The following is a 10,578-nucleotide window of genomic DNA, read 5'->3' as shown; positions in this document are numbered from 1 at the left end:
AACGCTTGCAAAACCATGCTGCAGATTATCTACCACTCAGTCATCTTCTATGCTGTACTGTGCTGGGGTAGCATGGTGGAAAGGAGGTTCTCTCATGGGAGTGGAGGATGGGATTGGAGCTGGGGTCTCTGGGTGAGGTATCTGAGAGGAGAATGCTGAGGAAACTTCTCAGTATCCTTGACAGCCTGTCACACCCCCTGCATGCGACACTGGAGTCGTCCTGCACATGTTCTAGACTAAGCAAGTCCAAGACCACACCACAAAGGACAACCAAAGAATACCACAGGAAATCTTTCCTACCAGTGGCCATCAAACTCCATTTCATTCCAACATGCCATTTCTTGTAGTCCTGATTGAATGAAACCCTTGATTAATTGTGCATTGCAAATCAAAGTAAAATCTGGTCCGTACTTTCTTGGACTAGAGACCGGATATTAGGCATGATTTTCGTGACAGTCAGAGGAAAGTCATTGTACACAGTCTAACTTGTTGCATGGCTTGGTTTTGATGGTATGGGTACCAGAGAGCTGAATCAGTCTCTGACAGGTATGTTGACAGGTATGTTGTGGCAAAAGGCAGGATGAGTCTGGTTGTGGCATGGTGTGCAAGCTTAGGCATAAAATTGGGTGCTTTTACCAGCCAGAACCGTTTGTACTGTATATGTGTTTGGTGAATAATCTGACTTAACATCCAAGAGATTTACCTCTGCTGCTAAATGGTCCACAACCTCCTACTTTACGATGTCATCTCCTCCTCTAGCAGTTCCATGTGATGTGTGAACTCTTTTCTGAAGGATTTAGGTAAAAAAAGGACCTCCAATCTAAAAAGTGATGGAAATTGTTGTAGGTCAGTTCACTGGTCATTTCGTCGAGTAGTTTCTGGTTGTTTGGTCTCAGGAGCTTTAACTTCTATCAGTTCAATAAAACAAACTAACACTTAGCCTTCACACTTCATTATGAATTTTACACATGAAGGTTTGAGCAGAGTTTCCCAGATGGTGTGTAGCTTTTTTTGACTGGGCAGTTAAGACAGTGAACTCGAAGGATGCAACCGTTGTCTGTCTATTTTCATTTCCAACTCTAGTCATTGCATCTCTGATATTCTGAGGTCTATTTCGTATAAGAAGTTCTTTTTTCCTTAGAAAAATTTCTCTGGGTTTACAACCGTCTATGGTTGTTTGGTGCCCTGATGCCTCCTCAGTTTACAGGGCATCATGTATTCATTGGCCAGTTTCTCACCAGATGACACACTTAGTTCTCACCTTGTCTATTGCTTCAATAAAACCAAATTTAAGATAACTAAATACTCCAAATAAATCCTTGTTTTCTTTTTAGTGCAAAAAATGTTTCTCTTCTCCTTTTCTGTATTCGCTTCACTGCGTCTTTTTGTTTGTCCTGTGTGTGTTTTTGAGGGTGCGTCTGTCTGTTCAGTGTAAAATTCTCAATGTTCTTATATATTAGCCATAATAAAATATTTAAAAAGTAATAATTTACTGTGCTGTTTAAGAAAATACAAGTGAGAGTTTGCACGGCGATTCTCCGTTTATCTTTAGTGACCCCTAGTGGCGGTTGAGGTTAGTAACCACTGCACTTACTCGTCTAGTTTCTTGGTTGCAGAATGTTTAGACATTCTTTCTCTGTCCTTATCACTAGTTCTACCAGTGCTGTTTATTTGTTAGCTCTCTGAAGGAGCATACTGTATCTCTAGAGGTGTACTTTCTCTAAGGGAAATGTCTGAATATCTAACATAGAGTTATAGATCCTTAGAGTCATTACAGCCCTCACACCAACACTGGTTAGGTGTTAGCTCTTGATAAAGAGGTATTTTACTGTGTTTAACAATATGTTTAAAATATCAATTAAACCCAATGTCTATATCGCATTACATTAAGCTAATCTGCCTTGATACAGTTATGTACTGTATTCAGCCATGTGGTGATGCAGTAAAACACGTAGACAATCTGGGCAACACACACACAAATAAACTGGACAATAATTCAACCAGTTTAAAGTTTTTTTATACTAACATAATATACAATATGTAGCCGCAAATAATACATTTACTGAGTCGATTCTGCCAATCCTTTACTGAGACCTAGCTGTTCGTTTAAACTTTTTATTTAGACTATTGTTCGGTCAGATGAACGGCAGTTTCTTCTATGTGTCTAAATGTAATTATGGGATCAAAATTGCGGTCACACTCTATCTCATTCTGACAGGTTAAATATAGAATATATGGTCACATCACGGTCTGAAGCTTAGAGGACTATCTCTTCTCAAGTAAAATGTATTTTAGACATAATATGTGCACTCTGCCACATTAACATGTGCTGCAGACACAGTTATCAGGTCTCCCAGAGTACCACAGACACTGATCACTGTCTGACCACACAGAATTTGATCAGGATACTGATTACTTAAAGTCAATGAATTGTACCGCAAATCATATCAGAGCTACAAGACCTGAATGTCTGCATGTCCTCTGCCTCAGCACACCCCAGACCACATTAGGCAACAAATGGACTGGAGTCATCGTGACTCAAAAGTGAGGCTGAGCAGAAATAGCTCCAAAAATATACAAAAAATATCTATTTTTATTTCAAATAAAGCAGCATATATTTTGTAACATGTTCTTGAGCTGATTAAATGTTATTTCCTGTAGTATATCTCTACCTGCTTTGATCATCACAATCTCCTCTCCGTCACTGCAGTGTGCTTGTGATCCATCATCGTTTTGCTGTTTGACCTTTCTATCAAATAAAAGTTATTCGTTTTCATTTTCATCCACGATCAGTGCTATTGAGATTCTGCTACTTTCTTGGATAACAAGTGAAACTGGGACTGATTAGCTGGAGCCTGAGCTCTATACAGTAATTCCATCCAAGTTCTATAAAGTTCAATTCCTGTCATCAATCTAATGATATGTCATGAGCTTCAATGTCAGGGATGATGATAGACAGAGCTACTCATAGACTGTGCTCAATGTCATTCTATTCCAGTTAAGGAAGTGGAACAAAAGTTACTTCTGCACAGGTACTGTAGATAGTTCAGAATCAGATGATTACGAGTACATGAGTGGTACAGTAGGTGGACGGCCGTCCAGCCAACACATCACTGGACCAATACTAGATGAAGCTTACTTCACTGAATCTCTTTTTCAGCACCTAAGCACATGACACCGGCCGGTTCTGTTCATTGCTTGTTTTTCATGTCGATTCTGAAGGGATTACACATCCAGTGATTATTTACCCATTTCTTTGGGAAGTAGCCATAAAATCTTGCAATTAAGTGAGATCCACTGTGGCCATTTTCTTCAGGGCTTTCTTGTCTGTGTTGTCTATATGTTGTGCTTCATGATATTTTTGGTAAACATGTCATGTCTGTCTTTGGATACATGATTTTTCTACAATGCAATCTTTTATAAATGGTACAAATGCATTTAGTGTGTTGAAGCGGTTGAACACAAACAAAATAAACAACTTGTGTGGGAAATATTTTCTCATCAGTAAAATAGATGAGTTATGAGTTGTCCTCATAAAAACTTTCTTTTTTTTTTTTGAAAGCACAATTGTCATGGAGGCTTCACTATTAGTTCCCACTGAAACCGAATATAAATACACAGTGCTGAAAATTGCTTCAGCCTTTGTAATGGTACAGATCTGTGTACTGCAGAGAGATTGCTCCTGAAAGTGCTTGTCTGAATAGGAGTTCTGGGCTGTAGTTTTATGTCATCAGATATTTTTAACTCACCTTTGTATAGCATCATTTCAGTCGTATGTTCTTCCACTTATCTGCTGCTGATTGTTTAAAACAACTCTGACCATGTCTACAGCTGCAGGTAAGACACGCTCTTATTTTATTGGGATTCTTGACCTCTGTTGTGGGCTATATGGTAAGATGCATGGATTAAATGTACTTCTTGGAAACATAATGATGTTAAAAAGTACTCTAAAAATACTCTACAGATGTATCTTTGCAAGTTGGATATTCTGTTTCTGAATAAGTCTGAAATCACTTCACTACACATCACAGTCAGTCACTGGGGTTGCAGACTTTTGTCTTATGAGTATGTAAATCAATAATCATATATATCACATATGTGCAATGACATATCCTTGAATGTGACTTTTCAATCAGATACTAATGATATCAGCTAGCATTTGTATTTATGGCATTTGGCAGACACCATTATCCAGAGCAACCTACATCTTATACAACTGAGCAATGTATGGTTAAGGGCCTTGCTCAGGGACCCAGCAGTGATCGCTTGGTGGACCTGGGAATCAAAGTTGACCTACCTCAACCCACTTTTAGGTCAAAAAGACACTGGAAACAAACAAACAAACAAACAAACAGATAGATAGATAGATAGATAGATAGATAGATAGATAGATAGATAGATAGATAGATAGATAGATAGATAGATAGATAGATAGATAGATAGATAGATAGATAGATAGATAGATAGATAGATAAACGAAAAACATCAAATGTCTGGCAGCAGAAGCTGTCAAACAAAAACCATACAATATCATTCAAATAAAGTGCAGAGAAACACTTATAAATACAGGTATTTCATCTTTAGTAACAAACACCTTCAGTAATTTTTTTTAGAATATAAAATAAGTCTTAAAATGTTTTATGTATAGGTTTGTGATGCTTTAAATAAAACATTTAAACATTAAATCTAAACACTACATGTTAAATATATATATATTTCTTATATATCTGATTATATATATATATATAAAACAAACTAAACACACAATAAGAAAATAATATCTATTAAAGTGGGGATGGAAACTTTATAATAGACAACACTCTTGATTCTAAAACACTTTCTGTAAACGTTATTTTCTTTTAAACCCTGGGCCTACACTTTTAATCTGTTCATATATAAAACTGAGTATAATACAGTAGGTCAATCTGTACCAGAAGTGATTGTACAGTGTGGCAGATAAAGAACAGTCCTCCAAATGAACAGTAATCAGCTGGATGTGTTGGTACATCTGGGGGAAAGAAATTAAATAATGAAAAAAATAATCACACTAATATTCACTGAAAAGTAGGATTTCAACACGCCCATCCCATCTTTACACAAACTTTAATAAACTATATTAATGTCTTTCATTTGAATTAAACCATCTACACCAACATGTCATTATGAGGCATTCTGGTACTGTCGGCTTTAAGAATGTTAGCTATCGTGTGTGTAACAGTATACTGTATTAATCCCAATGTAAGGTTAATAAAAAAATTATTAAAATGGATTAATATTATGCCTTACAGTTGTTGGAGAATGTACAAGGCGTGTACCTTTTTTTAAGTGAAAAGACAAAACATTTATTTTATTTTATTTCTTATGTGCTATGAGAAATAAAATAAAATAAATGTTTTGTCTTTTCACTTAAAAAAAATGGTACACGCTCAAGTGTAAGGCATAACAGTATGGCACAATCAAACAAAAGAAAAGAAAATAAGGAAATAATCACTATAAAAATTTACATACCTTTATTCTACTAATAATAATATTGTGTATTGTCCCCTTTAGCATCAATGATGGCATGCAGTCTTTTGTAATAATTGTGCATGAGGTCCTGAATTCTCTCTGGTGGTGAAGCTGCCCATTCTTCTTGGCAAAATGCCTCCAGTTCCTGTAAGTTTTTTGTTGTATTGCACAAACTGCACATTTGAGTTCTCCAAAAGTGGCTCAATGATATTGAGGTCAGGAGACAGTGATGGCCTCCAGAACCTTCACCTTTGTCTGCTGTAGCCATTGGAGGGTCAACCTTGCCTAGTGCTTTGGATCATTGTCATGTTGGAACATCTGAGATCGTCCCATGTGCAGCTTTCATGCTGTAGAATGCAAATGATCTGCCAGTATTTTCTGATGACATGCTGCATTCACCTTGCCATCATTTTTTCCTAACTTCTGGAAAACACACAGCCCCAAACATCAGAGATCCACCACCATGCTTTACAGTGGGGATGGTGGACTTTCACTCCTCTCCAAACATAGTGTTCAGTTTTAGCTATAGATGTTTAGTTTTATTTGTAGACTGTTATATTTAATTAATTGTTCAAATGGTGTGTTTATCCCAGTGTTTGCATAAAAAAATAATGTTTAATGAATAGTAAATAATAATACACACATAAAGTTCCACACAAGTTTTTAAGGACTTCTGACATTTGGTCATTCCACTCCTATATATAGCTAACATTTTCTCAGCCCATCTGTCTCTCATCAGTCTCCATCACACTGATCATTGTACAGTGTAGGCCCGGAGTTTAGAAGTAGTTCAAACATCATACCTGTATGTGCCTACAATGAAAATGTTTTAGTGGCATTACCTGAACCAGAACAGAAATGAGTACTGACAGTAATGGAGATGGAACAATCAACAAAAATCTTCTACAACCACTGCTACAAAACAGCTACGTATGTAGGCCAATGACAAGCTAATGGCTGACATCATGGTGACATTACAGTGACATGACTGCAGTGCTTAGGCCATTAGCCATCCCTAATATTGAACAGTGTAGATTGAAATGGTTTAACTTCTTTGTGGACCGTGTCAGTCTTTAATGTATTTAGTTATTGATGTAAAGACAATATTTGTACATACTGACCCTAAGCCAGAGCTGTGTTCCAGCATGAACTTTAGTTGGCCTTGCTGACTTACCAGCAAAATCAATAAGAGCAGTTATGCAGTATGTATGCATTATTGTGCTGTATGTATGCATTATTGTGCAGTATGTATGCAGTATTTTGCAGTATGTATGCAGTATTGTGCTGTATGTATGCAGTATTGTGCTGTATGTATGCAGTATTTTGCAGTATGTATGCAGTATTGTGCTGTATTGTGCAGTATGTTTGCATTATTGTGCAGTATGTATGCATTATTGTGCTGTATGTATGCAGTATTTTGCAGTATGTATGCAGTATTGTGCTGTATGTATGCATTATTGTGCAGTATGTATGCATTATTGTGCAGTATGTATGCATTATTGTGCAGTATGTATGCATTATTGTGCAGTATGTATGCAGTATTGCGCAGTATTTACTCTTAAACAATATATATTTTATGGAAACTATCACTTTCTTTTCAATTGCACTCAAAATGCCATAAAATTATAGACATTCTTTGTAAATTCTTTGCACAACCCAAATTTTATTTTCTGTTTTTTTGCTAATAATTACATCAATACATTTTTTAAAAATTACTATATTTTTATACTGTTTTTTTTTTTTACTTTGTACAAATGAATGTGAAATGAAAAGAATGATCTGCTTTTAAACATGTTGATCATTAAGGTTAACAAAGGTTTGTGTCCATATTAACACATCTAATATTTTTCTTTGTAATGTTAAAGGCATCTTAGTTTTAAATTTATTTACTTCTGCATTCAAACAAACTTTTCTTTTGCAAGAGTGTGTGAGAGAAAAGACGTAACAGTGAAGCATTTAAAACAGGAAAAGCATTACATAGAGAAAAAGTTACTTGAATGTATCCTAGCATGTACTTAATCACACACACAAACAGACACACACACACACACACACACACACACACACAGACACACACCTAAGGACAACTTCGATTCCTCAATTTATAGAATATGCATATCTTGAAAATCAGAATTCCTAAAGCAACACAAGGAGAACATTCACGCAACACACAGAAAATACCAAGGCTGAAGATAAATCCATGTACTTACTAATACAAGTGCCATTTAAGTAGCACATCACTAATGTGTTGAAATGCATACACTGTAAAATAAACAAATAAATAAATGAGTAAAAAATAATCTGTCAAATGACTGGCAGCATCAAATACAAACAAAAACTAATGTCAAAGAAAAATAACATAAATATACAGGAATTTTCATTAAAGGATTTACAGATAAACACTTATTTTACAGACATTTCCTAAAATATTCCTAAACTGTTGACACATGCTCAAGATTGTAAAATAATTTTATTTTACAATATAAAATCAAAATATTGTAAACATTAAAATCATCTCAAACTGTAAATAAAATTTAAAATAAAAAAAAATTTTTTAAATAGATTTAAAATAAAATTTTTTTTGAGAATTTTGTCCAGAATGTCATAGCTAGCTGTTTTTTTTTTTTTTGCAGTAACCAAACCAACGTTATGAATTTGTCCACATCTGAGAAAAAATCTTTTACATCAATGACTGCCGAAGTTTGTGTCCAGAAAATCACTAATTTCATCTATAGAGTACGTATCCTCCATTACTGAGACCTGTCTCCTTTATCACATCGGTTATACCATCAATAACACCGACTTCATCTCCTTTGCAGTCTGCACACCAACCGTTTCTTCCTCAGTCATCTGTTCAACTACAGCCACCATGTTACCCTGCCCAGCTGCCCACACGTTACCCTGCCCAGTTGCCCCCTCGTTACCCTGTCCAGTTTCCCCCACGTTACCCCACCAAGCTGATCCCTCGTTACCCCGCCCAGCTGCCCACACGTTACCTCTCCCAGCTGCCCCTACGTTACCCCTCCCAGCTGCCATTACATTACCCTGCCCAGCAGCCCCCACATTACTTCTCCCCCCTGCCCCCTCATTAGAGACACAGACAAAGAGAGAGAGCAAGAAAGCGAGAGAGAGAGAGAGAGAGAGAGAGAGACATACAGAGACAGAGAGACACAGACAACAAGAGAGTGAGAGACACACACAGACAGACAGACAGAGAGAGAAAGAGACAGAGACAGATAGAGACAGACAGAGAGCGAGAGACAGACAGAGAGAGAGAGACCGAGAGAGAGAGAGAGAGAGTACTTTCAGTGACACTTGTGGTCGCAGTCTCCTCTCTTTTCTTGTCATTGCTGCGCTTCTAAATACTGTATATAAACTCCTACTATGGCTGCAGCTCCTGCACACAACAGGTGGCACATTGAGAGATTCATTAGAACTCATTCATTCATTCATCTACCGCTTATCTGAACTTCTCGGGTCACGGGCGTCTCAGGCGTCATCGGGCATCAAGGCAGGATACACCCTGGACGGGGTGCCAACTCATCACAGGGCACACACACACACTCTCATTCACACACACACACTCACACACTACGGACAATTTTCCAGAGATGCCAATCAACCTACCATGCATGTCTTTGGACCGGGAAACCCCCGAGGCACGGGGAGAACATGCAAACACCATACACACAAGGCAGAGGAGGGAATCGAACCCCCAACCCTGGAGGTGTGAGGCGAACATGTTAACCACTAAGCCACCGTGCTCCCCCTCATTAGAACTCAACTCGGCAAATTAGACGGTCAGCTGGAAAGTGCAAGAAAAAAGTGCACAGAAACTGTGCAGTTCCGATCTATTCCAGAGTCTGTTGCATCACAATTTTCTTCTTTTCTGGAATACAATAAACATTATTAACATCCAACAGGCTTAAGAGTTGTAAAGTGATTAAATATCCAGCAGATGCCTTCACCATCATCTTCATCATCTTCACCATCATCTTCACCACCGATTTTTAGAGGTTTAAAAGATCCTCTCCCACTGTTCTTAAACTGACTATTGCTTGTAATAGAACCACACTGACACATTAATCCAAATCCCATCCAAGTGACTGTCACAGCACAGAAATCACAACCAGACCCAGGAGCAGGATCAAAAACCTGCTTGTTTTATTTAGCTAAAATAACACGACATAAACAAAACAAAAACAATGTAGAAACAGAACTGAAAACACAACACAACACAAGTGAACGTGGCAATAAACAACTGGACAAGGCCAGGCATGAGGGCAGGGATAAATAAATAAAGCAACACATAAGGGATAATTAAGAACAGGGACCCGTTTCGATAAGGAGGTTCAAGTTACCTTAAGTTACCTCTCTTTGTTTACCTTAAGTTACCTCTCTTTGTTTACCTTAAGTTACCTCTCTTTGTTTACCTTAAGTTACCTCTTTGTTTACCTTAAGTTACCTCTCTTTGTTTACCTTAAGTTACCTCTCTTTGTTTACCTTAAGTTACCTCTCTTTGTTTACCTTAAGTTACCTCTCTTTGTTTACCTTAAGTTACCTCTCTTTGTTTACCTTAAGTTACCTCTCTTTGTTTACCTTAAGTTACCTCTCTTTGTTTACCTTAAGTTACCTCTCTTTGTTTACCTTAAGTTACCTCTCTTTGTTTACCTTAAGTTACCTTAAGTCACCTCTCGTGTTTACGTACCTCCCTTTCTGAAACAGAAAGCCTAGAGTTTCCCTCATTTCAGGGTTAACATACTTAATGTTTAACATACAGGTTTTCACTAAACCTCCTTTCTGAAACAGGCCCCATATCACATGATCAACAAGGAGGAACAAGATACTCATCACACACCTTCTGGTGGTGTGGAAGTGAATTGTCCCATTAGTTCCTTCCTCTGATTTAATATATATTCACTATGCAAATTAATCTATATTATTATATGACGGGGGGGGGGGGGGGGGCACGGTGGCTTAGTGGTTAGCACGCTTGTCTCACACCTCCAGGGTTGGGGGTTCGATTCCCACCTCTGCCTTGTGTGTGTGGAGTTTGCATGTTCTCCCCGT

This window comes from Tachysurus fulvidraco, chromosome 19 (assembly GCF_022655615.1).
Source record: "Tachysurus fulvidraco isolate hzauxx_2018 chromosome 19, HZAU_PFXX_2.0, whole genome shotgun sequence".
Lineage (NCBI taxonomy): Eukaryota > Metazoa > Chordata > Actinopteri > Siluriformes > Bagridae > Tachysurus > Tachysurus fulvidraco.
Note: the sequence above shows the minus strand (reverse complement) of the source record.